The following is a 26,277-nucleotide window of genomic DNA, read 5'->3' on the forward strand; positions in this document are numbered from 1 at the left end:
ACCTTCGTTTCACTTAACACAAATCTTTAAACAAAATTATTAGTTGTTTAAAGCTCTAAACAACATTTTCCCCCTTCGAAAGCATAAATATTTTTGCGCTATTTTTAGGTTTTTATTTTTGGGTTCGTAGATTTGGAGTGAATAGCGACGACACTTCATGAAATAACAAAACACAATTTATTAGCCAGTATTCTTCAAGACAGTTCCAAAGAATAAGTTTACAGTCATCGAAGATCTACTATAAACACTCTGAAACAATTAGCGACACAACATTCACACTATCAGGCTATAACGGTGGAGATAGTCTCATGGCAAAGCACCAGGGTACAGCTCCCGACTCTGCTCGGTCGTTCTCAGAATAACTCTGCGTACTCTCGACACTCTCCACTCTACAACTTGCGAGCACTCGACGGTACACTACAGTACAGCTTCCGACTCCTCGGTTCAGTCATTCCTGGAGCTCAACACACTCTGAGATCAAACTCGATGATGCACTAACCGCGATACACTAAGAGATTCTTTCCGTGCACTCAGCGATCAGCTCGGCACTCAACTGACTTACTATAACTCTATGGACTCTCACTAACTCCACACTGACTAACTAATTCACTTTTCGCATACCAGCAGGGTTTATATAGCTTTTGGTTTGTGTTCGAGAACATTCCGGGCTAAAGCAGTAAGAATTCGTTACAGAAGGTTCTTCATTCGTCTATGGCATATTTTGTCGCCAAACGCGTGATTTCTCGCCAAATGCGGCAACCTTTCATTATCTTGTCATTTTTGGCAACCCTAAACTTGATTTGCGGGGAAGCTATCTTATCGTGCCTGGACATTTCGTAACAACATAGTGTACTACATATTTACTCCTAGAATCTCATGCTGTGAAAGGTTGGAAAATAATGTTTTACATTCTAGCGATAGCTGTAAATGAGATTTGAATTCAGAATGCAAAATGATTTGGTTTATTTTTTTACAATTTTTAAGTATTTTTGTTCTCTTCAAAAAATAACAGGACTTAAAATGAATGTTAAAGTGCAGTTTAATCTTTAGTAAAGTCTTAGGGAAAAGTGAGATACTGTCTAAGTGACAAATGCTTTGGAAGCGAAAATAGCGCTTTAAAATAAATGCCCAAACTGTCTGTTTAAAATTCCAGAAATACGTAACATTAATGCAATAAGGAGCTTGTTTAAATTAACTTCATTATTCAAACCAGAAGGTTCGTAGCCTTAAAATTAAATCTTAAGAGTTAGCACGTATTCTTCGTAAAGTGTTTAAATAGAAGTAAAAATAGAATTTATAATCTCTTACCAGATGTTCACTGCTGATGTAATCATATTTCATTCTGTTTCATGTATTCGATATAATAAGCAATTTTGAGTTTGTCGAATTTATGGTTTAGCATTTTTGATTACAAAAACCTGATGCATTTTTTCTGCTGCTGTTCGTAAAAGGTAAAACTTAGTTTTGTTTGAGACATTTGCATTCTTTATTGGTTCATTAATTATAAATCCTTATTTAGTTAAATTCCACAATGTTGCTTGGGAAAACTTCCATCAAAACTTATGTTTCTAAGGAGGAGAAAGAAAGATTGTCCCTTTTCTGTATAGTTGATTTACCACTTCATTATTATAAGTATGACCAATGCTTTCGTTGCTTTTTCTTTACCCTATTATTATCACTTCCTTTTCATTCAATGCCTCTAAATGTATGGTTATACTAAGAAATATTTCATGAATTTTTTATATTTCTCTGTGAACATAATGTAACTATCTCATAGGGAAATTTTTGAATGTGAAAACATTAAAGTATATGATGTAGAAGCTGCACTTCTACCTTTCAATAACTAGCATTCAGAAAGGAACTCCCACCTCATTTACAATTGGACTAGAAGATTATTTTGGTCAAACTTAAGTTATGTAAAAAAGCTTCCAGCGAGGACAAAGGACTCTGTAAACAGGGTCTCATACGTATAGTTTCATACAGTGGTAGAGCTAAATTAACCATTAAGCAAAATAAGCAGGTGCTTAGGGCATTAAAAAAGTGGCGCTACAAAAAGATGCTTTATTACTCAGGGAAGAGAGTGTAGAGTCATTAGGTTATTTTGATGCAAGATACATGAAAAATTAGCAATGCCCTCGGCAGCATTCAAACCTGGACCTATCGAATACACGCCGAGTGTGCTACCGTTTCACCACAAAGGCATGCAGAAAGGAGTTAGAAAATGCTTTATATACCCCTTTTTAAAAAGCGACTGGGGATTAGGGTACCCAATTGCCAAATCAGCGTGGTGAAGAATCATCATCCACCACATTTTAGTTCGGGCGCCACTGTAGAGGCATTAGGATTTTTGAAACAGGAGACGAAAAAACGTGCAATGCCCTCGCCGGGACTTGAACCTGTACCTCTCGAATACATGCCGAGTGTGTTACCGTTACAGCATGAAGGCATGCAAAAAGAAGGGAGAAAATACCTTATAATTGCATTACAAAAATTTCCTATGCCGTCCTACCATGGTGCAGTTAAACCAAGGCCAAGAAAGAAGGTATGGGTAAACAATTGAGTAAATGTATAAGAGGGCACCAAAATTTTGCAAGTGCTTAGAGCCTCTTAAAGTCTTAATTCTTCTATCCCCGTCCAGAAGGATGGGAAAATTTCCGTCAAACCCGTTTTATTGGAGCATTCTATCCTCATCACGTAAATGGATGAATTACGAAAAGCTTTCATAGATACAAGTAGAATATGCTGGCACTGAAAAACCAGTCTTTTACACATTTGGAATTTTATAAGTGGTGTAGATGAGTTCAATGCATAGTGTTTTTCTATTGATTAGTACACATTCGTTTTGGTTCCTGGAAATTTAAGGATATTAACGCCTGATTTTATTAACCAGTGAATTTAATAAGCGACGGGTACTGTATTTTTAATTCAGGCACAGACGCGTTTGTCATTTATGCTCGACAAAGAAATTAATATATAATGGTAAAGAAACACATGCAAGTGAAATTTTGTATGCTAAGAAAAATGTGCTTGATGAAAACTTACACCATCCTATATTTGTGCTAGAAATTTTTGTCAGCAATCGATTTTTTTCCTGTATTTTGAAACTCAAATGCCATATTAAAATGAACGTAATAAGTGTCAATTTATGTTACCATTGGGCTTTGTTGATTCCCTGTCATCAGAATCCGCCATAGCTTTAGAATTATCTCTGTTCAAAACTCATAAAAAAATGCTTTTTTTATTTTCTTCGCCTTTGGTGCCGGAATGTATAAAACTCTTTGCGCTGTTAAATCTTCTATCCAAACACCTCAATCCACTTTTTGTTAAGAATACATCAAAGAATCTTAAACACAACATTTAAAGGAAAATCCAAGCAGCCCACCATATTTGAACAAGAGCTGTTAAGCGAAAATCGGCCATGTTATGTTGTTTCAGCTCAGATACACTATGTTTGTTATCTCAAGAAATCTGCTGTGTCTGCTCAAAGTTTTTCTAAAATTTAAATTCAGCGTGAAGTTAGTTATGTTTCAGTCACAGTTAGTGCATCAGATTTCATATGTAAAATATTACATAATTTACATTATTAAGAAAGGTAACATAATGTGAATTCCACGTGTAAAAAGTAAAATAAAAATTATAATGCATAGAGAAAAATGCCTGTAAACCTCTAAACTATGTGAAAATTTCTCAGTGATAATTAAATTCCTGACTATGAAAATATGTTGATGATTAAAAGGCCTTGTGTTATTAAAATGTTTGCTTAGGTGGCTGAAAGTGTCTTAACGATATATTTATAATCACTGATAGCAAAACGTTTGATAATGGTAGCTCAAAATGTTATCAGTACTAATATAAAATAAGAACGAATATAGGTTTGCTTTTCAACTTTCCATATACTTGCTCTAAAGCATACTATTTGAAAGCAAAATATCAGAAATGTCCCCAAATATGTCATAGAACTCAAAATATGTGGCTTTCTATCTAAACACATACTGTCCCGTCGTAATAATCACATAAACCATGTAGACTCATTAGGAATTTTTTGTTGAATCAGGAGACCTGAAAAATGATCAATGCCTTCGCTGAGACTCGAACCTGGACCTCTCGAATACACGCCGAATTTGCTTCAGTTGCAGAAAGGAGGGAGAAAATATCTTACATACTCCCCCTTTGCTTAATGGAGATTTGGCGATTAGAGAATACAATCACCAAATCCTGGTGGTGAAGAATCATCATCCACCACCTTTTTTTAATCGGGCTGCACTTTAGAGACATTAGGTTATTTTGATGCTTGAAGACGTGTAAAATGAGCAATGCCTTCGCCGGGACTCGAGCCTGGACCTCTCGAGTACGCGCCGACTGTACTAACCGTTACACCAGGAAGGCATGCAGAAAGGAGGAAGAAAATTTCTTATAACCATGGTAACTGATTCCTTTTGCCTGTGAGAGAATTCTTTGGTACTGTGTATTTAGCAGCTGAAAAATTAAAGCATAAAAACAAAATGACTAGTTGTAATCAATACTTTTGAATATTTAAGAAGTTTTAAAAATACACGAAAATGACCGTTTAATGATGAATTCTTTTCAGAATAGCATGAAAAAGGGATTCTGTAAAAAAAATGGAGGGGAATGATTAGAAAACAAATTTCCTTTCTCTTTCTACATTTCATTTCTAACCATGTTAAAGAATGAATCGCTGCCCAATACAATTTTTAACAATAATTAACAACTGTGATCATCTCTCTATCATCAGTGATGATATGTAATAATCATGTTTAAAACTCGACAACCAGAACTTTTTTTAACATAAAGAGTTAAACTATTATAGAAATTTAGGATATCATTCTACAGGGTGGTTATAATTAAAGTTCTACTTTGAAATGATCATAAAAGAAAAATTACTGGACCAAATGTTATGAAATTTAGTAATATTTTAAAGGAAGTTATGGAAATTTATTTTACGCAAAGAAAGAAGTTCAAAAACTCACCACCAGGGGGGAATGGTGCTGTATGCAATATCGTTAAACGAAATAAGACATGAAGATATTTGTTTAAAATATTTTTAATTGTTTCTGAAACGTGTTACTAAGCATGTTCAATGTGGCGTCCATTTTCCGAAAGCAAGTTAAATAGTATTACGGCATTCTAAACAACAGCTCTGAACATATCAGAAGGGATGTTACGGACATGTCGGTGTATCGCTCTCCTTCAATTACGCCAAATTGCTTGGGTTATTTGCGTAAATCATTTTCTTCTTTCTCCTGTAAGCTAATGTAAGCCTTACAGGAGGAAGTTCCTCCTGTAAGCTCCTGTAAGCCATTGCGATTTTGCCTCACCCCTCAAAGAGAAACGATTAAAAACGTTTTAAACCGAATTTTCATGTCCTAGGACCGAACTCAGGCTTAAAAAATCGCAAATTAGAAATCTGTAAGAAAACGGTTTCCGGAATGCGCACGCTTTTTTGTGTGATTTGAAATCTCACTTTTTCTACTTGCTAATTTGTGGTTTTCACGGGTGAAGTTCTCCGTTACACGGATGGCGCATTCGACTTTTGTCGTCTTTAAATGGTAATTGTGTTAAATTAAACCCGTGTAACAAAATATTAAGTTAAATTCCGACCCTTATTTCGTTTAACAATATTGCATACAGCTTCATTTCCCCCCTGGTGGCGAGTTTTTGAACTTTTTTCATTTTCACGGCGAATACATTCCCATGACCTTCTTTACACGATCACCGAGTTTGATAACATTTGGTCCAGTAGTTTTCGTTTTATGACCATTTGAAAGTGGAATTTTTTTATATCCAACCTTTACTATTACTTATGTTACGTAATAGTATATTATATATGTTAAGTTAGTATCTATTAAGTAACAGATATCATTCTATATGTCTTTTAGGAATGGTTTCTGTTAGTTTTATATCTTAAACATTTATACCAAATGTACATTCTATTTACAATATTTCGCAAAGAAGGAGAATTTCATGGTTAGGAACCTAATTCAATGCTACGGTTGGGAACATTTTCTAACTAGTCAATATCCTTTAATATGATAATATACAGAAATTACCACACAGTTACCAACTCAATCTACACAGATATACTCATTTAATCATTCAGTTTAAGATTTAAACAGAATTGCAGAAACATTAGGTATTTTTCTGAAGCAGGCAAGATGAAAACTGACCAATGGCCTTAGCCGGGAATCGAACCATGGACCTCTGAAACAGTGCTGACCACTATTTCAGAGTCTAATCGCGAAGGCATGCTGAAAGGAGAGAGAAAATTACGAAAATATCAAATAAACTGAGAAACATTTAGGGACCAAAAATGGGCGCTATCTTCGTTACTCAGCAGTCTTACATTTAAAGATAGTTCTAGCTGTGATCCAGTGAATCGAGAATGGAGTTATTGGAGATTGTTTGAACTTTGAGATCCTTTATTTTCTTGTTGCTCTTTTCGGACTCTATGCAAGAATGATTTCTTTTCAAAAATAGCTTTCACAGAACTGATAGGATTATGCCATTTTTTTTTTTTTTTTTTTTTTTTTAATTTTTATCTCGGTTACGAATGCATTCAGAAATGGAAGCCGTTTCAGTTTTATTTTGAAAGCAACAGAAAGTTGTCAATGTTTATGGCATTTATTCCATCTTCAGTAATTTTGCGGATATGCATATGAAAAATGCAACAGAGCTGATAAGGAAATAGCAAAATCTTTTAGTTGATAATGTTTTTTGAATTATTTCTCTTTCAGCATTTCTGTCTCTGGAATGAAAGTAAAAAACGATCTTTGTGCTCAAGAAACACGGTTAAAATATCTTCCACAGTATTGTTGCCCGAAACGCTATTATGATGTACATAGCTAGAGTTATTTATTTTTACAAAATATTTTTTGAGAATAATGATACTGTGGTTTTGATATGCCTTTCTCTCTTTTTTTAATCAAAACTCTATAGCATTTTTTTTTATTTTGCATGTTTCTTGTGTTCCACAAATATTAGGTATTTTTCTACTTTTCCAAGAATCAGGTTTGATTTATGCCCCACATTACTTAAAGCACAAGTAGGTCGCAAAATCACCTTTCCATTGTAACCTTTCCTTTCTTGTGTTTTTATTTAGTTTAGGGTATTATCATTTTAATCATTTAATCATTTATCTACTTAGGTGAGAAGTTATCTCCAGAAATAATGTTTTATGCATCATCTGCATTGTACTTAAACACATTTGGTGCTGCGAAAGTTTCTAAAGCCGTGTATTTAATCATGGCAGTTCTTATAATAGCAAAATTCTGTATCTTTTTACAGTTCTCCCAGAACTGAACTTTTTTAATATTCTTAAAAATATATTCATTTTATAAATTTGCTTGTTAAATGACAGTACAGTTATTGGTTTAGTCACCTCTAAATATGTCTGAGCTCATATTCCTTCTTACAGTTAGTCTTCAAAATTAGTAACGGAAATGTTTTTATAGATACCATTTTCATTAACAACTATTAGCTAAATTCAGTGAAACTGCTTCACGAAATTAATTTTGTTCCTGAAATAATTCCTCAAATTCGTAAATTTTTTACTGAAAGCAATTCGTTATCTGAAATGTTCACAAATCAAAACAGTTTTTACTTCCTTGTACGAAGTAAAAAGGAAGTATTGTAATCGCGAAAAGTTTCAGGCAGCATATTTCAACGAAAATATCCATTTTGACCGCTATCGAATGCAATTTAACGATGTTTTTGCATGATGTCTGTACGTAAGGACAGAATAAAAAACTCGTTTCTTCCAAAAAATTATAAAACTAATTTAAAATTAATTCTGAAGAGAATTTTTCGTGGCGTCTGTACGAACTTATGTACGTACGTACGTATCTCGCATAACTCAAAAACGAGTAGCCTCAGAACGTTGAAATTTTGTATATAGGACTGCTATAACATGTAGATGTGCACCTCGTACTTTGGTTGCAATCGGCCCCACCAAACGTATATAAATATATTTATATATATATCCACTCTGTTACCCGGCTCAGTGATCTCAGTTTCTTTACGCTTATATGTTTGTAAATTGTATATTTTTTGCTTTAAAAATGATTGAATTATGTTGTTTTTATCTTCCGGTTAAGATTTTTGTGCCTTTAGTAAATCTGTGTGCAATATTTTTAGAAATATCAACAATTTTAAAGTTGGTTAAGTGCCGCTAAGCCTTTTTTTTAATGGCGATCATTGATTGTTTACATTTGAAACAGGAGACTAGTGGATTTGTTGCCATTCTAGAGAAACTTAGCTTCGCAAGAAGAAAGGTAACGCGTTCATTTATTATTGCCTATTAAATCATGCTTAATCTTTTCTGGGTTTTTTTCGAGGAAATAAGTGTTTAAGATTTACTTCGTAATTTTTAATATAGATATTTTGAGTTTTTATGTATTTTTGCCTTCTCGGGAAGTGAGAACTGAATTAATTGAATGATAGTATTTGAATAGAACTTGTGGCAACGATCAGATAATTCTATTCTTTAAATGTTATAAATTTTGTGCATTATGCGTCATAATATGAACGAAATATAATACTGTTAAGTGAAACTAGCGCTGGCTTATTATTAATAGCGCCACTATTAAAATAGCGCCAGAGTGTCGCTATGGTAAACAAATACTAGAGTAAATTTTAAAGAATGCATTTATTCTATTGTGGTTTATGCGCTGTCGGCGGAGTAGATTTAATTCAATCTAATAAGTTTAAATGAAATGCAAGAAAAAATGCGTATAATTTAATATTCCGTACAAGGAAGTCATGTGGTGTACACATCAGATTTTTTTCCATAGAAATTAATGTAAAATGGATAAATCCATTTCTAGTGTATAGAGAATTGCTTAAAACCTCGGCTGAAGAAACTAATTTTGTTCCTGAAATAATTGCAAAAATACGTAACTTCTTTCCTGAAAGCATTCTAAAAATTTCATTATCCAAAATGTTCACAAATCGAAACAGTTTTTTCCATGCAAATTAACATGAAATCGATAAATCCGTTTCTAAGAGCATATATATCTACTTGAACCCCCACTTCACGAAATTTATTTTGTTCCTGAAATAATTTCTGAAGTTTATAAGTTCTTTCCTGGAAGCCGATTTTCATCTGAGATTCATCATCACAAATCAGAAGAGTTTTTCCGATACAAATTAATGTGAAAAGGTTAAATCCGTTCTTAAAGCATCAATAACTGCTTATTCAATCCATTAAACAGTAGAGTGCTTCGAACGTAGATTTATAATTCTAAACAAAATCAAGACAAAAGCGATAATCACAATATCAAACATTAAATAAAGACGAATTTAATTTTACCGTATCCGTACGAAAGAGAATGGATGTCGTAAGTACAAACTGATGAGGAAAAGAAAAGGATGAAATGTTACTGTTTCGATAAGGAGCTTTGTTCCAAAAAATAAAACACAGCTCTATTTCTAGAGCATATTCTTTGTATTTTATTTGTCTCTTAGACGCACTTGACTCTGTTTGAAACTCACTGGGCCACTATTTCCCTAAACATTTCTTCAATAAGATTTGGGGGCCTACATTATAAATATTTCGAAAGTGGGACAGTACATTATCACTAGAAATTCTTATGATGTAGCTTGCTACTGCTTTATCAGGGTGATATCATTATATCAAAACTTAGCATTGTATCCGAATTTTCACAAATTTTAAGAACTAGGATGACCATTTCTTTCATTCTGTTCTTTATCCCAATTCATCAAATCAAAATTCATATCCAAATTCAAAATATATGTCATCCTGTTCTTTATCCAAGTTCATCAAAATTCAAAATTTATCAAATCAAATTCATCAAACCAAAATTCATCAAATAAAATTCATCAAATAAAATTCATCAAACCAAAATTCATCAAATCAAAATTTAACAAATAAAAATTCAGCAAATCAAAATTCATAACCATATTCAAAATATAGTTCATCCTGTTCTTTATCCAAGCGTTTTATCCAAATTTTCACAAATTTTGTAAATGAAAGAACTAGGATCATCTTTTCTTTCATCCTTTTCTTAAAATATGTCCTCTCATAATCGCCTTTAGATGTTGCCCCTGAAGCTGATAGAATTATTGCTAGTTCAGCGCATTTTATTGGTCCTTCAGTAACTTCATTATCTCTTCTTTGTTAACTTTCAAGCCTCTGGTTTGCTTACAAAGTCATAGATCGGAAAAAAAAAAAAAAAAAAAAAAAAAAAAAAAAAAACTCATAATGAAGTTTGCACCAGAGTCTGACATAATTTCCTCCAGGCTGAATTCGTAATCCTGTACGTTACTTGTTACCAGCTTTATTAACTAGAGTTAAACAAAGGAAAATATGACAATAATGTTTCCATAAGTCCTTGAGTGCTAATTCTGTATCATACTGTGCCTTCAAGCGCCTTTGGAAATCAATTGTTCCCGACATGAGTGTTCATAACTCCGTCTGTCAACCGAGATTACTTTTTGTTAAGATAATTTATTCGTGAACAGAATTGTTGTCAGATTCGTTCGTGATCTGAGAATATAACGTATCAATTTTGTAGACGCTGTATTCTTGAATGATTAGCTAACTAATAAATAGTGCTCATCAACTTACTTTGAGTCGCATTACGTCATTCATCAATGTCTGCTAGGCGACGCAGCCTTCGGTTGCTAATGGCAGACATTATTTTGTTTGGTCGTTCAACATAAGGAACTAGACTTCTGAGCATTCAGCTTTAGCTATTGAAATTTACCTCAGCAATAAAAATTCTCTCATTTTCTTTCAGCTTCAAGATTAACTATTCGATACAAATTCGGCAGAATGCAATTGACTAAATTTGCTGCCACCTCCTAAGCGGGATAGTGGATAGCAACGCTGACTGCCATACCGAAAGTGCCTGGTTTCTAATCCCGGAGAATACGTGGATGTTTGTAAATGTATGGCGTCTGTACGGCATGGGGGCACTCTAAATATGCAGCAAGCCGAAAGTCCTCTCGAGAATTTGCGAACAGGGGAAAAGGGGTGGGGGACTACGGACCCGCACACCTGTGTGCTGTCCATCAAAATTGCGGGCGGAGCTGAGCAAATTCGTACTGTCACTTGTATGGTGCTCACGGCCCTTCTAACAACGGGTACTATCTTGTACTCCTTGCCATAATTAATTTCGTAGGCTTGGTCTGATGTTACTGCTAGACAAGTGAGATAAGTACCAACAATAGCAACAAATTGCCTGCTTTTAAACTGTGTTGAAATTCCAATAGACTAATAAAAAGAGGTTTTTAATTCAGTTATCTTACTTATCGCTGCTTTTTAATTCCCGTCAGACAGATTCGAGAAAACTTACCTCGTTATATTTCACAAGGATTTGTATTCTTTTGCTATTTGTGTAATCTACTTTCTTTCAAAAATCAGCTGAAAGAATTACACAATTAGAATCCCACCAGTTTAACAAAAAATTTAACTTTCAGGCGTTCGTACTCAATTTGAGACATTTTGCAGCAATTTTTTTTTTTTTATAAGGACGATAAATAGTTTTCATAAAAGTATATAAAAGAAATAAATCTTAAATTTGCATAGCATTGAATGCTAAGTTTGTTTATAAATGCATTTCAAGCAAGTTTTCCTAACAAGTTGTGCCGTTGTACTGGAATTCAAAGACCGCGTCAGTGTTACTGTCACCAGTATTCTTAGAAATATACTACGACAAGTAATGGACAACATACGACGTCGCAAAGAAGAATGTGTCCAGTAGTGGGGTCGTCAATTGACAGCATTTTTATTCTGACACTGACTATTAAATTATAATTTTGTAATTATTTTTTAGCGTGAAGAAGAGTTTCAACGTGCAGTGGAACGCGAGACAAATTTTAAGAGAAAGCTATGCATTAAAAGTAAGAATACAGGAGCACGTGCATTGAATAAATGGGTATCTTGGTAATTTATATTGAAACTGAAGAATAAATGTAATTGACCACTATGTTAGCTGTAGCCGTAATTCCATTCTCACATTGCTTTCCAGTGATTTCCAGAAGCAAAAATAACAAGAAATATATCGCGCGAATGGTTGAAAACTATAAAAGGCTGGAGAGAGAGTGTCGGAGTTGCCGTAGATAGGCCAAAATCAAGTGCCGTTTGTGGCAGTAATTTCAACTGAGCTGCTAACTCAATATTGGTATCGGTCTGAGTTCGGTTGCTTAGTTACTGTTGTTGCTAGTTGTTTAGTTCCGCGTAAACTGAGATACCAGGGTTAGCTGTCTTTTTAGATGCGCTTTGTATTGCATCGTAGTTAATGTTTTTAGTAGTTTGAAGTGTAACTTCAGATTACACTGTGTGATACCGTGAACACTTATACGAATATTTCTGTGGAAGATTCCAAAGTTCTGTATTTCTATTGATGAAAATAAATTTAACTTATTATCGGACTTGTGCATTTGATCTGGATCTGTCTTACGGGAATTAAAAAGCAGCGATAAGTAAGATAACTAAATTGAAAGCATCTTTTTATTAGTCTACTGGAATTTCAATACAGTTTAGAAGCAGGAAATTTGTTGCTGTTGTTGAGACTTAATATCGGACTTGTGCATTTAATCTCTTACAAACCCATGCGCACGCAACAATATGATAATAAAATGATTAAATTACACAAATGTAAATAAAATATGCATTTGGCAAAGTTAGATAGATTTGATAAAACTTGGCTTTAGCAATCCAAAGTAACATAGCTATATTCAATCCAAACTGTAATTATTAAATCATGAAGGTCATTAAATCATCATATGTGTCTGAATGTTTCAAATAAATATTCATTCAGCTGTGAACAAACAGTTAACACAAATAAGAAATATTTATGAAATAATTAGAAATATAAAAGTAAGAGAAATTAAACTTTTAAAGCACTTAAACAAACGTAACCTTCATGAAATTGTTATTATTTGAATTCTCTGCTTCGAAAATGAGTCTCAATTTTTAAGTCTTTATGAATATAAAAAGACAGTTTTTAAATATAAACAAATTAAATAAAGAAAAAGGAGAATAAGCTTAGCTGCAAAAAAAAGTTCTAAAATCTTTACCTTCCATATAACTTTTAAAAATTCCGTTCAAAGTTTCAAGAGGAGTTCAAATGCAATAAAATAAATGCAATAAAAACGGAATATATTAATAACTTTATTTTCTACGTCGCTTTTAAAAATTCTCTCTCACTTGCTTTTAGTTAAAGAGAATTTCCTTTGCTTGAGGCCACCTGCTTTGATTTCAGCTGAGTCAGTTTTTAAGTAAAAAGCCTTCTTTTATAAAAGTCTAAAAAGTCTTTAGTCTTTGCATTTATTTCTGGCACCGCTATTTATTCTTAAAAAAAGGATTTTACTATTTGTTCAGATCCCGATGGAAAGGCTTAAGGTTTCTCAATCGTATTGCAACCTTTCTTGACTATGGGCTTTTTCGGAACTGGCAAAAATACTTGTCTAACTCCCTTTTGTTAAACCAAAGAATATTTCATCATTATTAAAATACATCAGCAGCCCTCCGAGTAACGTATGTAACAGGTTCAATAAACATTTACATAGCTTGAATTTTATGTAAGGGAAGTTTGTAAATTGTTTATGTGTAACTTCGAAAATTATTTTGTGGAGTGTACTAAATTTATTATGTAGAGTCATTAGGTTGTTTTTGAAGCAGAAGACATGAAAAATGAGCAATGCCTTCGCCTGGATTCGAACCTTGACCACTCGAGTACGCGCCGAGTGTGCTACCGTTACACCATAAAGGTACGATGAAAGGAGGGAGAAAATATCTTATATGCTCCTTTTTTATCGCCCTCACTATTTGGTCTATTTTTTTCCTTTTTTTTTTTTTTTTTTTTTTTTGTTACATTGTCTGTGTTTGTTGTTCCCGTTTTCTGTCTTTGGTGTTTAATTTGTTTATTGGAGTACCTGTTTTGACTTCAGGATCAATTTGTTTGGTTTGGTGGGTCGGCCTGAGCCCACTTCTCGTACCTATACACCCCCTTTTAAAGAGGGATTAGGAAACTCAATCGGTAAATCCTGGTGGTGACGAATTATTGCCCACCATATTTTAGTTCGGCTCCATTGTCGAATCATTAGGGTTTTTTTTCCATTAAGCAGGAGACATGAAAAATGAGCAACACTCTCGCCGGAACTCTAACCTGGACTTCTCGAATACGCACCGAGTGTGCCAGCGTTACACCACAAAGGCATACTGGAAGGAGGGAGAAAACACATCATAATTAGATATATATACATATGATGTGTCAGAAAAGTCTAAAACTTGCCCTGAAGCTGCGTAGTTAGAAATAAACATTTATTAATAAGAAAAATTTTCTTCCAGGAAGATAAAGAAAAAATTGTAACCTTAAACGTTAGTGCAGTAAAAATAATTTAAAATTAGTTAAATTCCTGAATAAAGGAAAACAGTTGGGAAAAGCTTAAAAATTAAATTGTAAAAGGAGAACGAATTCAGTTATTGCAATTGGATGGAAGCCAATTGACTTTACAAGCGGGTGGGGGGATCCTGTTTCAGTTCAAAAACCAAGAATTAATTTAAGCCATAATGTTTCGTCTCCTCTATTTTCAAGAATTACTAGCCGAAAAGTATTAAAGTGCAATTAAAGAAATTGAGTTTATGAAATTGAGAAATTAAGAAATTGAAAAATTAAGAAATTAAGAAATTGAGCACATGCTTAAACATATCGATAAAACAAGCCAAAAAAACAATAAATTTCAAATTCATCATTTAAACTATTAAGCACATGGTCAATTAGAGCGCAAGCCAAAAATAAATGTTAAAAAATAAAACAATGCGGCATTCTTGCAAAAATAGGGGACTTTCCCCAACAAAATCTCCTCATCAATGGCAAAATTTGTGAATTACGCTACCAAAAGTAGAAAAAACACGTCAAATTTAAAATAAATTTCTCACAAAAATAATTTAAGCGATAATTTAAAATAGGCAAACAATACTAAAATGGCAATAAAGAACTGAAAAATTTTAAACTCTATAAATAATGGATATTAAAATACCCAGAACTGTAGTTAAATAAAATTACATGTTTGCTAATACGAGCCAAAAAACCAAAAGAGTCATGAAACACCGACTGTTGTGAGTAATATGTAGAGTTAGTTGTCATGTTTAAGAATGGAAAGAAGTCACAGAAATCTGTTGGAATGCGGGAAAAGTCAGGACATGCTTAGTTGGCAAGAGGAAATTATAGCTAGAGAGAGAGAGTTTTCATGCAAGATTACAAAACTTGAAATTTACAAACAAAAGAAAATAAATTAATTTCTGGCTAATTATCTTAAATGTACAATAAGAAGTAGAAATTCTTCACTTATCAAGGGTTGCTAACAAGACTCAGAAACTGCAATAGGCCGAATAGTTAGTAAAAGTATAAAAGCCAGATCAAACAGTATTTTATACTTGTACAAAAATTAGTTATAATTACAAAATTTACAAATGTTTGTACTGAGAAAAATCCAAAATAATACGCCTAGAAGGCGAATTATGTTGGATAACCCTATCAGTAAAAGGATTAGACGAAGTATTTATCGCCAGCTTTCTTAACATAAATTAATAAAATGACATGGCAGTAGTATTCCATCACTCATTGCACTAAATTAATATTTAGGATTTTAATAGGAAGTAAAATTTCTTGTTGAAAATGTTGTGTATCCGTGCATATATTCCTAATTCTATCTGTCTAATTAATAAAAGTGTTACTTATATTATCTGTCTAATTAATAAAAGTGTTACTTATATTATCTACTAATTTATTAGCTTATTAGTAGATAAATTGAAATTTCTGGTCTCTTATCCTGTCAAAAATTTGAATTTTTTTGTAGTTAACTAATATATTTGTAGTTAACTAATATGTCTCTCTATATATATTCACACACACACATATATATAGAAAGAGAGACATTGATATAGATATAGATATAGATGTGTGTGTAGTGTGTATGTTTATGAATATATGGTAGTTAGCGACTATATATATGTATATATACACACTGCCCTTCAAACGTTAATGAACAGCATGTTTTTCAAAGCTCAGCATAACAAAAATGTCAGTAACATTTAAATTCGCAGTCTATATACATGATAGTAGCAAAGTTAAGAAAATATATGCAAAAACAATAGCTACCATTTTTCTTTTATACAAATGGATGCTTATATAGGAGTTAGAGAAAAAATGCAAAAACTGTAAGCTTTGTTTGCGAGTGTTGATCTTCAGTTGTTATTAGCCATTTCGTTGAAAATATCCAGGAGAGTCTGTCAGTGTCGAGGAGTAGTCGTTTGCCCGACTTATTGAGGGGGTGGGCGATCAGATAGATGGAAATTATTATGTCTTAGGTGATGCTGCTAGACGTCTCAATGTCTCTCATACTGTGGTCCACCGACTATGCAATCAGTCTGAATCCGAGGATTCGGCGTCTAGAAGACCTTGCAGGAGACCATTATTTAGCTCTTTCAGCTCGAAGAAGTAGCAACATTACTGCTCATAGTAGATTATTTTTAATGGCAACAGGAACATGAATCTCGGCTACTACATTTGGCGGACGCCTGCATAATAAAAGTCTGTATGCAAGACGACCAATTGTTTGTGTCCTCTCGACTTGAGGACACAGAGGTGCACGTTTATGTTGCGCAAGAGAACACGTTTCCTGGACCAGTCATCAATGGACACTTGTTCTCTTCACAGACAAGTCCAAGTTTACACTGGAGACAGAATGAGGTCATCAGGTGATCTGGAGGAAACAACGCACCAGATAGAACCAATCGCATATTGTGAAAAGACAGAAATGGTAGTTACAGAAATGGTAGAATAATGGTTTGGGCTAGAGTCTCTCGATGGTCGCACTGAGCTGCATGTGTTTCATGGAGGAAGTTGGACTAGTGTGAGATATCCAGCCGAGATCCTTGATGAATATGTCCGCTCATATGTACATATTCCAAATCTGTTACCCAGGCTCGGGAAGCTCAGGTTTTTATTTTTATATGTGGGTAAATTGTGACTTTTTTTGCTTTAGAAGAATTGGTTTGTCTTGTTCTTATGTTCCGGTTAAGGTTTTTATGCCTTTAGTTAATCTGCTTGCAATAGTTGTAGTATTATCAACAATTTAAAACTGTGAGCTGCGACTAGGGGTCACCATTTGTTTTTATTTGAAACTGTTGGTAAAATAGTGAATTGAGTCAGTTGGAGCACTAGTTGCTGTGTCCTTTTGCTCAGTGGGACAAAAAGTAACTTTCAGATCTGTGCCCTGAAAATTTTTTCTTACTGTCCGCTGGCCGGGTTACTAGTTTTTGCGCAGAAACTCTAACTTTAATTGATTTTAATTAATTCAGATATTATTTTTTCAACTGATTTTAACTGTATTTGCGGTTTTAGGATTTTCTGTATTTTGCAATTTTTAATGAAGCTGTTTTGAGTTTTCATGTTTTTTTACCTAGCCGCGAAATGAGAACAGAATTGATTAAATGAAATGCTATATCTCTAATGAACTTCGAGGAAGTAAGTTTAAATGAAGTGCAGAAAAAATATATAATTTAACAGGTCGTACAAGGGCGTCATGTGGTGTCCATATGAAGTATTTTTAAATTATGAGCTGGTTTCATTTACCAATATTAGATAGTTTAATTATTTCTTTCTAAACGTTAGTCAGAGAAATACCGATTTTTTAATACTTAAACCAAATTCAGAAACATAATTCTTTACAATAAGCCGTCCGAAAATCCAATTACAACTTGACGATATGAAAATTTAATTAAAACGTGATGATATTATGATGAAGTGCACCATGCATAAATTAATGAAAAACGAAAATTGCAATAAGATCGTGGGAAAGCGTGAAAAAGTTTCAATCTATTATAAGCTCCATGAAATATGACGTAATTAGTGAACGGGAGGTAGTTTTAAAGACTAATATTTCTTAGCTCAAAGGAAAGCTTTTCAAATTGTTGCCCCCAAATATTATGACCCTGTGTTATATTTAAAGAAATTAAATAATGACGAACATTCATGAATGCATATATGTTTCTCGCATTGTGTTAAAACAACGGTACTTTGAACTATCAAGTTTTGAAAAACGTAATTCACAATATGGGCATCTGGAAAACCTAATTTGGAAGTTGTTTTGTTATCTATTTCCTATTTTGTAACACTTTAATGAAATTTTGATTAACAAGCTCAACGATTTCAGAGAGAGCAATGACAGCACTTTATGAAAAAGAAAACGTATTGACTGTGTATCGGACTGTGTATTGAGACTGTGTATCGGAAATTTTAAAGATATGCTCTTTTAAAATTATTTTTAATACTGTTGTTGAATTAAATTTTATGGTTTAAGTGCGAAGGACATGATATTCAGTAAATAATTGTTTTAATAATTTTTTGGTATGTGGGGGGGGAGGGGAATATTATCTGTATTCCATAATTTTTTGAGTTGTAGTTTTTCGTTTGGTTTATTAGATTACGGCAAAGCACTCGAGGGCTATCTGCCTTAAGGGAGGGATGCCTTCGTGGAAGACTTTTTAAGGGAAACTGACTCGTATACACGTTACATATGGGGAAAACCACGAAAACACCCATGCAGCCAGCCTGTTCGCGGGATTCGAACCTCGGACCGAACTACCAGTGTTCAGCAACGTTACCGCTCGGCCGCTGGTGGGCCGTTTTTCGTTTGGATTTACATATGAATGTTAATAAATCTGAAGTTAAGTCAAAAGTTAGAATCTTCTTTTAAAGTATGAAATATGCTTTAGTTTCGGGTGTGAAAAATGTTTGTAGTTAGGGTTTAATTTTTTTGGGAACATCTGACGTCCGTGACAGGAATGGATGGCTGTGTGTCTGGATGGCTGGACTGGATGGATGTTTTAAGAGGTAAACGCTGTCAGTATAGAATATTGTAGAGTACAGCTTAAGCTACTTTAAGAAAAATGACAGTAATTTAATCGGGGATAACAATTACAGTGATAAAGTTGTCGAAGGAAAATAGAATCCTAATTTCTTATTCTTGAAATAAGAAATTAGGATTCTATTTTCCTTTGAAGGAGGAAGGATCAACGGATTGTCCATGAAATTACGAACTCCATCAAATATGACTTGACTCTTGAATGGGAAGTAATTTGAAAGACCTTTAATGATTCGTTTTAGGTTTTTTGGGGGGCAATGTTATCTGTAATCTGTAATTTTTTTGAGTTGCAGGTTTTCGTTTGGTTTTAGATATAAAGATGAATAAATCTAAATCTAAGCCAAAGGGAGGAATCTTTTTTTAAGAGTTTGAAATCTGCCTAGTTTCGGGTGTAAAAACTTTTGTAATTCGGGCCTAATTTTATTTCGGGTGGGGAGAACATTAAAAAAATAAGTTTTTGTAGATTTCATTTTGTTACTTGGGAATAATCATTTTAAATTAAGCTTTCAAATGAGTCATGACATTATATGTTTGTTTTCATACTCATTATAAATCTGATGACATATTCTTTGAAAATTTTTGGATCTATCTACTTTATTTGTAACAGTGCTTTTCTTAAGCTTTAAAGTCTGATTCGGAGATGTTAAAAATGGAGGAACACTACTTAAATCCTTCAAAACCATGAAAACTAATAGCTGCTGCCAAATAAATAAATGTAAAAGACGACGTGAGCCAAAGTTTATAAATTTGCGAAAATTACAATTATTTTTGAAGCGAGTGAAGGGAAGGATTGCTAAAAGACTAATGAGAGTTTTTTGAAGTTGCGAAAACCTTGCCAAAGAACACAACCATGTGCTGCTAAAACAAGCCTCCAATAAAAAGCAAGAGAAAAACCTACCTATTTGACCGCATTGTGCATTTTTGAACGCTAAAACCACGGGAACCTTAGTTGAATGTCTGTTTACATATACTGTTGCCAAGGCAACGCGAGCAAACTATCGATGCCATTCCCTGAGAGATTTTTAAAAAATTCGTTCTTCGCATTGCTGTTTTTTAACTAGCGTATAAATTAAGAGTTTGATGAAAATGCTAGACCTCTTTTTAATTTCTTTTTCAAAATATCACGTATATATACTTAAAATTCTTTTTTTAAGTCAATGATGGCGAAGCTTTTTTAGGCTTGGCATCTCAAAATGTTTACTTATATGTGTCTAGTATATTAATGTTTGTCTAATTAATATTAATGTTTATTAAATGTTTGTCTAGTATATTACGTCAGAAGAAAAATAATTCTTTTTCTACATTCAGTTTATTAAAACAATTAAGCATTAAATAACGTCTGATATTATATAATCAAAAGTTAAATAATTACATATGTTCAAGAGAAATAATTTTGTAAAATTATAGCATGGCAAATTTCGAACGCAAAAAGTGAAATAAGGTATGATTATCGAAGTTTGTACTTTGAAATGTATAAAATAAAAATGAATCTTCATTTTTTCTGTACTCATTATTTATACAAAAGTCATAAATAAATAGTATTCATGCGTTTATTTGTACTAAAAGAATCATTTTACAAATCATTAAAATTTTGCATCTATTAGTAAATTATTTTTCGTTTTTTAATATTTCTGTTATTCTGAAACGTGATTTTATGTAGAATTAACAATACTTTTTATCTTTTTCAGGTAAGTCCTTTATATTTTCCGAGATACCTTCTATTTGGTGAGTTTTTGTTTTCTTTTGAAATATTGTTGCAACTTTTTTCACTAAAGAAATTACGACACATAGAATAATATCAATGCCCATGATCGTATCTTATGATAAAAACTAGAATTTTCAGTTTTCCCGTTTTTCATATTTAATAAGGCAGACATGGTTTAAAAGTTCTCGATTTTTTATTTACAATAATTTTTTTATTTTGAAATTAATTGACAATTTTGCATTTAGTGTATTTTTATTAATACCTGAATATTACTTTTACCGAAAGCTGTATGATTTTATATGATATCTTGGTAGATAAGACAAATAACTGCATATATAGTTAGAAATCCGTGTATCCACCTTTGAATTTCATTGTTGTTGTTTAGAATGATGCTAAAAAATCGAATGTTTTCAAAAGCCGTAAAAATAGGACCTTTTATTGTGACACAACGAAATTCTATTCAAAAATATACTAATCAAATAAAGTTAACATGTAATTATATTTTGAGATAGCAATATACTGTCTTTAACAGAAAAGATATATTTTTCAATAGCAAGACCTATTACGACATAATCCCTTAGTGAGTCGGGCATAATCTCCTTATTAGGCATGATCCCCTTATTGCTCAGGGTTTTTCGAGGGCCCCAAATCATCTTCTAATTTACCATAATGCTGTTTTTCCTCATAAAAATGACGAAACAAGGCACTCGGTATCCCTAAAAGAATATTGTGCGTAGGAGCCTTGAATGTTAAACTGGTAACATTACCGTATAGAATTTTAAATTTTAAGACTAAAAATTATATGTGAGATGTGAATGATTCATTTATAACTTCAGAAAAATAGTATAATAATATTAACAAAATTCTGAAATCAACATATGTATACTGTTTGTTACATAAACTTTAAAATGAGCTATAATTTATTTAAAATAAAAGCATACTTTATTGATGACTAGCTGTTACTCGGCATTTGTTGCAATGCTACATAAAGGGAAAAAAGTATCTGTGATTTAATTCTGTTTATTGAAGTGCTTTTCCGGTCTTGCTCCCCGTTGCTCGTCTGTTTCAGACGAACTCGCTTGAGCAGTGCGCATTTGAACGTTTTCAAGAGTGTTTCTCGTTGCTCGTTTCTTTCTGAAACTCGTGATGCCTTTTTATTTTGTGCTTGATAATGTAGATCCAGCACTCGATTTTCATTTTAGTGGCATAATTGATTTCATCATGAGCTTGCGTAATATTTCAGATAGGTCTTATACGAAAAGTAAATTACCCGATTTAATCAGTTGAATTAGGGCTGTAATTTAACGTAAAACATTATTATCATAGCTTCAGGTATTTTGTTAAATATTTCGAAATTAAATAAGTAGAAGAAAAATGTCCAGCTGAAATTCAAATATCAAAACATATAAAACGAAATGTTTTGAAGCGAAAAATTAAAATTTCTTTCTCTTTAATAAATTTGGAATATGAAGAAAGTTCTCGGTTTTCTTATTTTTTAAAATTATAAGTTACTTTTCTTATTTCTTTCACAAATAGTCTCAATCTTCATGTTATGCTCTAATAATAGCTTCGAATAAATAAGAAGATTTGCAGGTGAATTTTGAGTTCATGTTTGGAAAAAGCGCTGTCCATTCTCATTAAATTTAGAGTAGAGTATTTGGTTTCTATTGAAATAGATTATAAGTAAAATTATCAGGTATTGAACTAGATTTTTCGCAAACAAAAGCACCTTTCTTACAAATAAAGAGGCTTACTTCCATCTTGCCCTCTATTTAATAACCTTTGTTGTTTTTATTAAAAGACTTCAAGAAAAGCTTTTACGTGAACTAAAATTTACAAAATTCCATTACCATTCTTTCATATCCTATTTGAGAATTTATTTCTTCCGACATGCTTTTAGTTTTTCCAGTCTTTGATTCAATTTTGAAGACTATAAAAGCGTAATAGCAGAAAGAATTGTTTTCCGAGATTTTACTCGAGTGCCGGCACTGCAGATAGTATATCATATCTGCACTGTTTTCTTCCTTATCTCTTTAACAGTCTAGATGTAATATATTACCAGCGGCCTTCCATTAAACAGTAGATGTTCATATCTGTAATCGATTAGACGTATTCTAGAGTCTGTGCACTCTGTTTTCTCATAAAAAGTGATAGGATGCTTTAAGTCAGAGATAATAGATGCAAAAATAAAATAAACTCTTGGGAAGTGAGTGCGGTTTCATTTTTTATTGACTGAAAATAGTTTCCAACTGATTTGATTTTGGATAAAGTTCTTCCTTAAATTTGTTATATTCTGAACAAAATGAAGAGCGATATATGAAATTTCCTTTAAAAATAATTCATAAAACTTTAAAATATCGTTAACTGAATCCTTCGAAGACAGATTAAATTTACTTACGAAAATATTTCCGAACGAAATCAAAACAGCTTCAGGGTTTAATGCCCTTAAGAATATATGCGTTTTTAATACAGAAACTAGAATTTGTCACCCAGTAAATCGTTATGTAAAACAAACAAAAAAAAGCGCTAAGTTTAACTTGTCTTTTTCTAGTTATTTTTTCAGTCTCGTTCAGATTTTTACTTCCTTGTGCGAAGTAAAGGAAATATTGTAATCGCAAAACTTTTCGAGTCCCCAATTTCAACTTGAAATACTCATTTTGACCGCTATCGAATATAATTTAACGATGTTTTTGAGTGACATCTGTACGTAAGAACAGAATAAAGACCTTTTTCCCCAAAACTGGTTGCGAAATGGATTTAAAACGGATTCAGAAGAGATTTTCGAATTTCGTCGCGTCTTGTACGTACGTACGTATATATATGTATATCTCTCGCATAACTCAAACACGAGTAGCCTCAGAAAGATGAAATTTTGTATATATAGGTAGTTTGTATTTCTATACCATGTAGTTGTGCACTTCCCTTTTTGGTTGCAATCGGCCTTACTAAAGTATATATATATACTATAAAAATTCCAATAGATTGAATTTATATATGTATAGTTAAAGATTCTAAAGTTAAAAGTAAATTGGAGTCAAACAAGGTTATTTCTCAACAATATTAACATCAGCAGTCGTATAAAACAGGTTTAACACAAAATCCAAACATATCAAAAATAAAATAAGAGTTTCATAGTATAAGGTATTTCTCCCTCTTTCCTAGCGTGCCTTCGTGGTGTAGTGGTTCTGCACGCTAGGCCGGTATTTCAGAGGTCCTTGGTTCGATTCCCGGGGAAGGCGTTTGCTAATTTTTCATCTCTCCAGCTTCCAAAAAATACCTAATGTCTCTACAGTGGCGCCCGAACTAAAATGGTTGCGGATGATCCAACAATCTGCTAGCCGAATTACGCTTATGCTAGAACTTTTATGGAACAAAAGTGCTTAATCATGACGAACATTAGGTGAAATTGGGAGAAAGTGTAGAATCGCCCACTGCTTGCCGCGTTTTTAAGAATTGCATATACACTGTATCCATGTACGCGTTGACCTATTTTCACTTAAAAAAATTCCAGAATTGCACAAAAACGGCATTGCGCACACTCTTGACTTTATCCATGTACACATCGACCCATTTTCACTTAAAAAGTCAAAGAAAATTGACAAAATTCCAGTTCTTCTTACTCTTGTAAAAAGCGCCAAACAAATAAGTGGGCGATTCTGCACTTTAGCAGCGAAATTGTTTCTAAGTGCTTATTAGCCATATTCCGATTGGAATTTTCTGGAAAATGAAACATTACATGTCTCATGATCTCTCAATTCTCTGAGACAAAATAATCTGTGGTTCGAACTGTGTACATCTCAGATTATTGCTAAAGTCCTAGTTAGTAACATTTATCGCCTTACCAAAATGTCGCCAAACTACCTGTTACCATATTCCAAAGAGTAGCCAAAAGTCGTTTAAGTGTGGCTAAGCCTAATTTTTTACCATAGCTGCCATATTTGTTTACATTTGGAATTTAGCATAGCAGTGAATTAAGTCAGTTGGTGTACCAACTTCAATATGCTTTGCCCAGTGGGATCAAACGTTAACTTTCAGTTTTGTGCCCCGAAAAATCTGCCTCCCTGCTTGCTGGCCGAATAGCTTGTTTTTGCGTAGAGACTCTAGTTTTAATTGTAACGTTTTTAATTGTTTTCACTGTATTTGGTGTTTTAAAGTTTTTCTATGTTTTTCAATTTTTATTAAGATATATTGAGATTGTTTATGTATTTTTGCATTGCCGCGAAATGAGAACTGAATTAATTGAATGAGAAGTATATCTCTAATGAAATTCAAAGAAATAAGTTTGAATTAAATGCAGTAAAAATTTGTATAATTTAGTAATCCGTGTAAGGAAGTCCTGTCTTGTACGCATCAGATTTTTTAATTTGTTTTAGTCGTCTATAAGCGGTTAACAATAGAAGTCGCACTGCGTCGAAAATTAGGGAAAAAAATAGGTTTCTAAAGAATGATTTCTGTATTACCAATATGACCTTATTTTCGTTGACCTTCCATACCGCAAGATCTTGATGCTTAACTCAGATTTAATTAGTGAGTCTTTACTTATTCCTGATAGCTGAAATGTTTAGTAAACGATAAATGAAATTAAGTTAATGAATGAATTTAGTAAGTTAATAATATAGTTAAGTTATAGAAGTTAAAAATTCTGAAAGGTTTCAGATTATACCGGTCACTCAGACGGGTATGTTCTTGATAAGCTCGCAGTCTACCCATCTACTGTTGCACCACTCCTGTTTTGCGTTTTTTTTTTTTTTTTTTTTTTTTGCGCCCTTTTAGTTTATTATTTAGCATCGTTTTATTCGCCGTTACTCCATATACAATTCAATAGCAAAATCACATCAATTTTAACATCGTTTAATATATTACTTCGCTGATGGCAATTGCTGACCGCGGCAACACATTGCATTTATAGAGTGGAGTTTGGTAAGCAAAGTAAAATAATTCAAAATCTTCTTTTTTTGCCGAATGGCAATTGGAGATGAAAATGTTTTATTTCGAATAGTATTGCCACTGCTTGCTTTCAAACTGCTTAGTGTTCTAATCAAAAATTCATTAAAGTTTTACAAAATATTAATAATTAATGAAACAAATGCGAAATTTAAAATTGCTTCCAGGTTTACATGTTCGGGTGGAGAATCCCGTTATTTCAAATTTTATGGATCTAGGTGCCGTCGTTTTGTTGTTTATGTAGTTCGTTAAATTTACAAATTCTTTTTATTAAGTAACCGAAATTTTAATCTATTATTTTCTATTAACGAGTCTTTTCTAAAATCGTTTTAGGGTTTATATGTAAAAATGTGATAATTATTTCCGATTGCTAAATAACATACTCACACTGCATGAAATATATACTGAGTCATAAATCAAAGTAATAGCTAATCACTATCGTGACAAATTATAAATCTAACGTGACATTTAAGAACACAACTATAATTTAAAAAACAGCCTTTAAGATGAATATCATATATGATGAATATCGTAACATATGGTTTTAAAAGGTGCAATTCTCGCTTATTTCATGTAAACAGCTACGAGATTAAAAATCATACGAACATGTCAAATATATTACTTAGGCCAACGGTGCCCAACTCTGTGCTCGCTGATCTTTTGTATGTGCTCGGCAGCCCGATTAGGTACAATGAACAGAAAATATTTTTAAAATA

At 32.8% G+C, this 26,277-nt stretch overlaps 1 protein-coding gene across 4 annotated transcripts in view; it reads left to right on the plus strand.

Moving 5' to 3' along the window:
* Stacl (SH3 and cysteine-rich domain-containing protein) overlaps window positions 1–26,277 on the plus strand; it is a 512,710-nt gene that overhangs the window by 94,112 nt on the left and 392,321 nt on the right. The gene's annotated exons all lie outside the window — the stretch shown is intronic.

This window comes from Stegodyphus dumicola, chromosome 3 (genome assembly GCF_044657685.1).
Source record: "Stegodyphus dumicola isolate Sdum_Otavi_A_Nest chromosome 3, ASM4465768v1".
NCBI lineage: Eukaryota > Metazoa > Arthropoda > Arachnida > Araneae > Eresidae > Stegodyphus > Stegodyphus dumicola.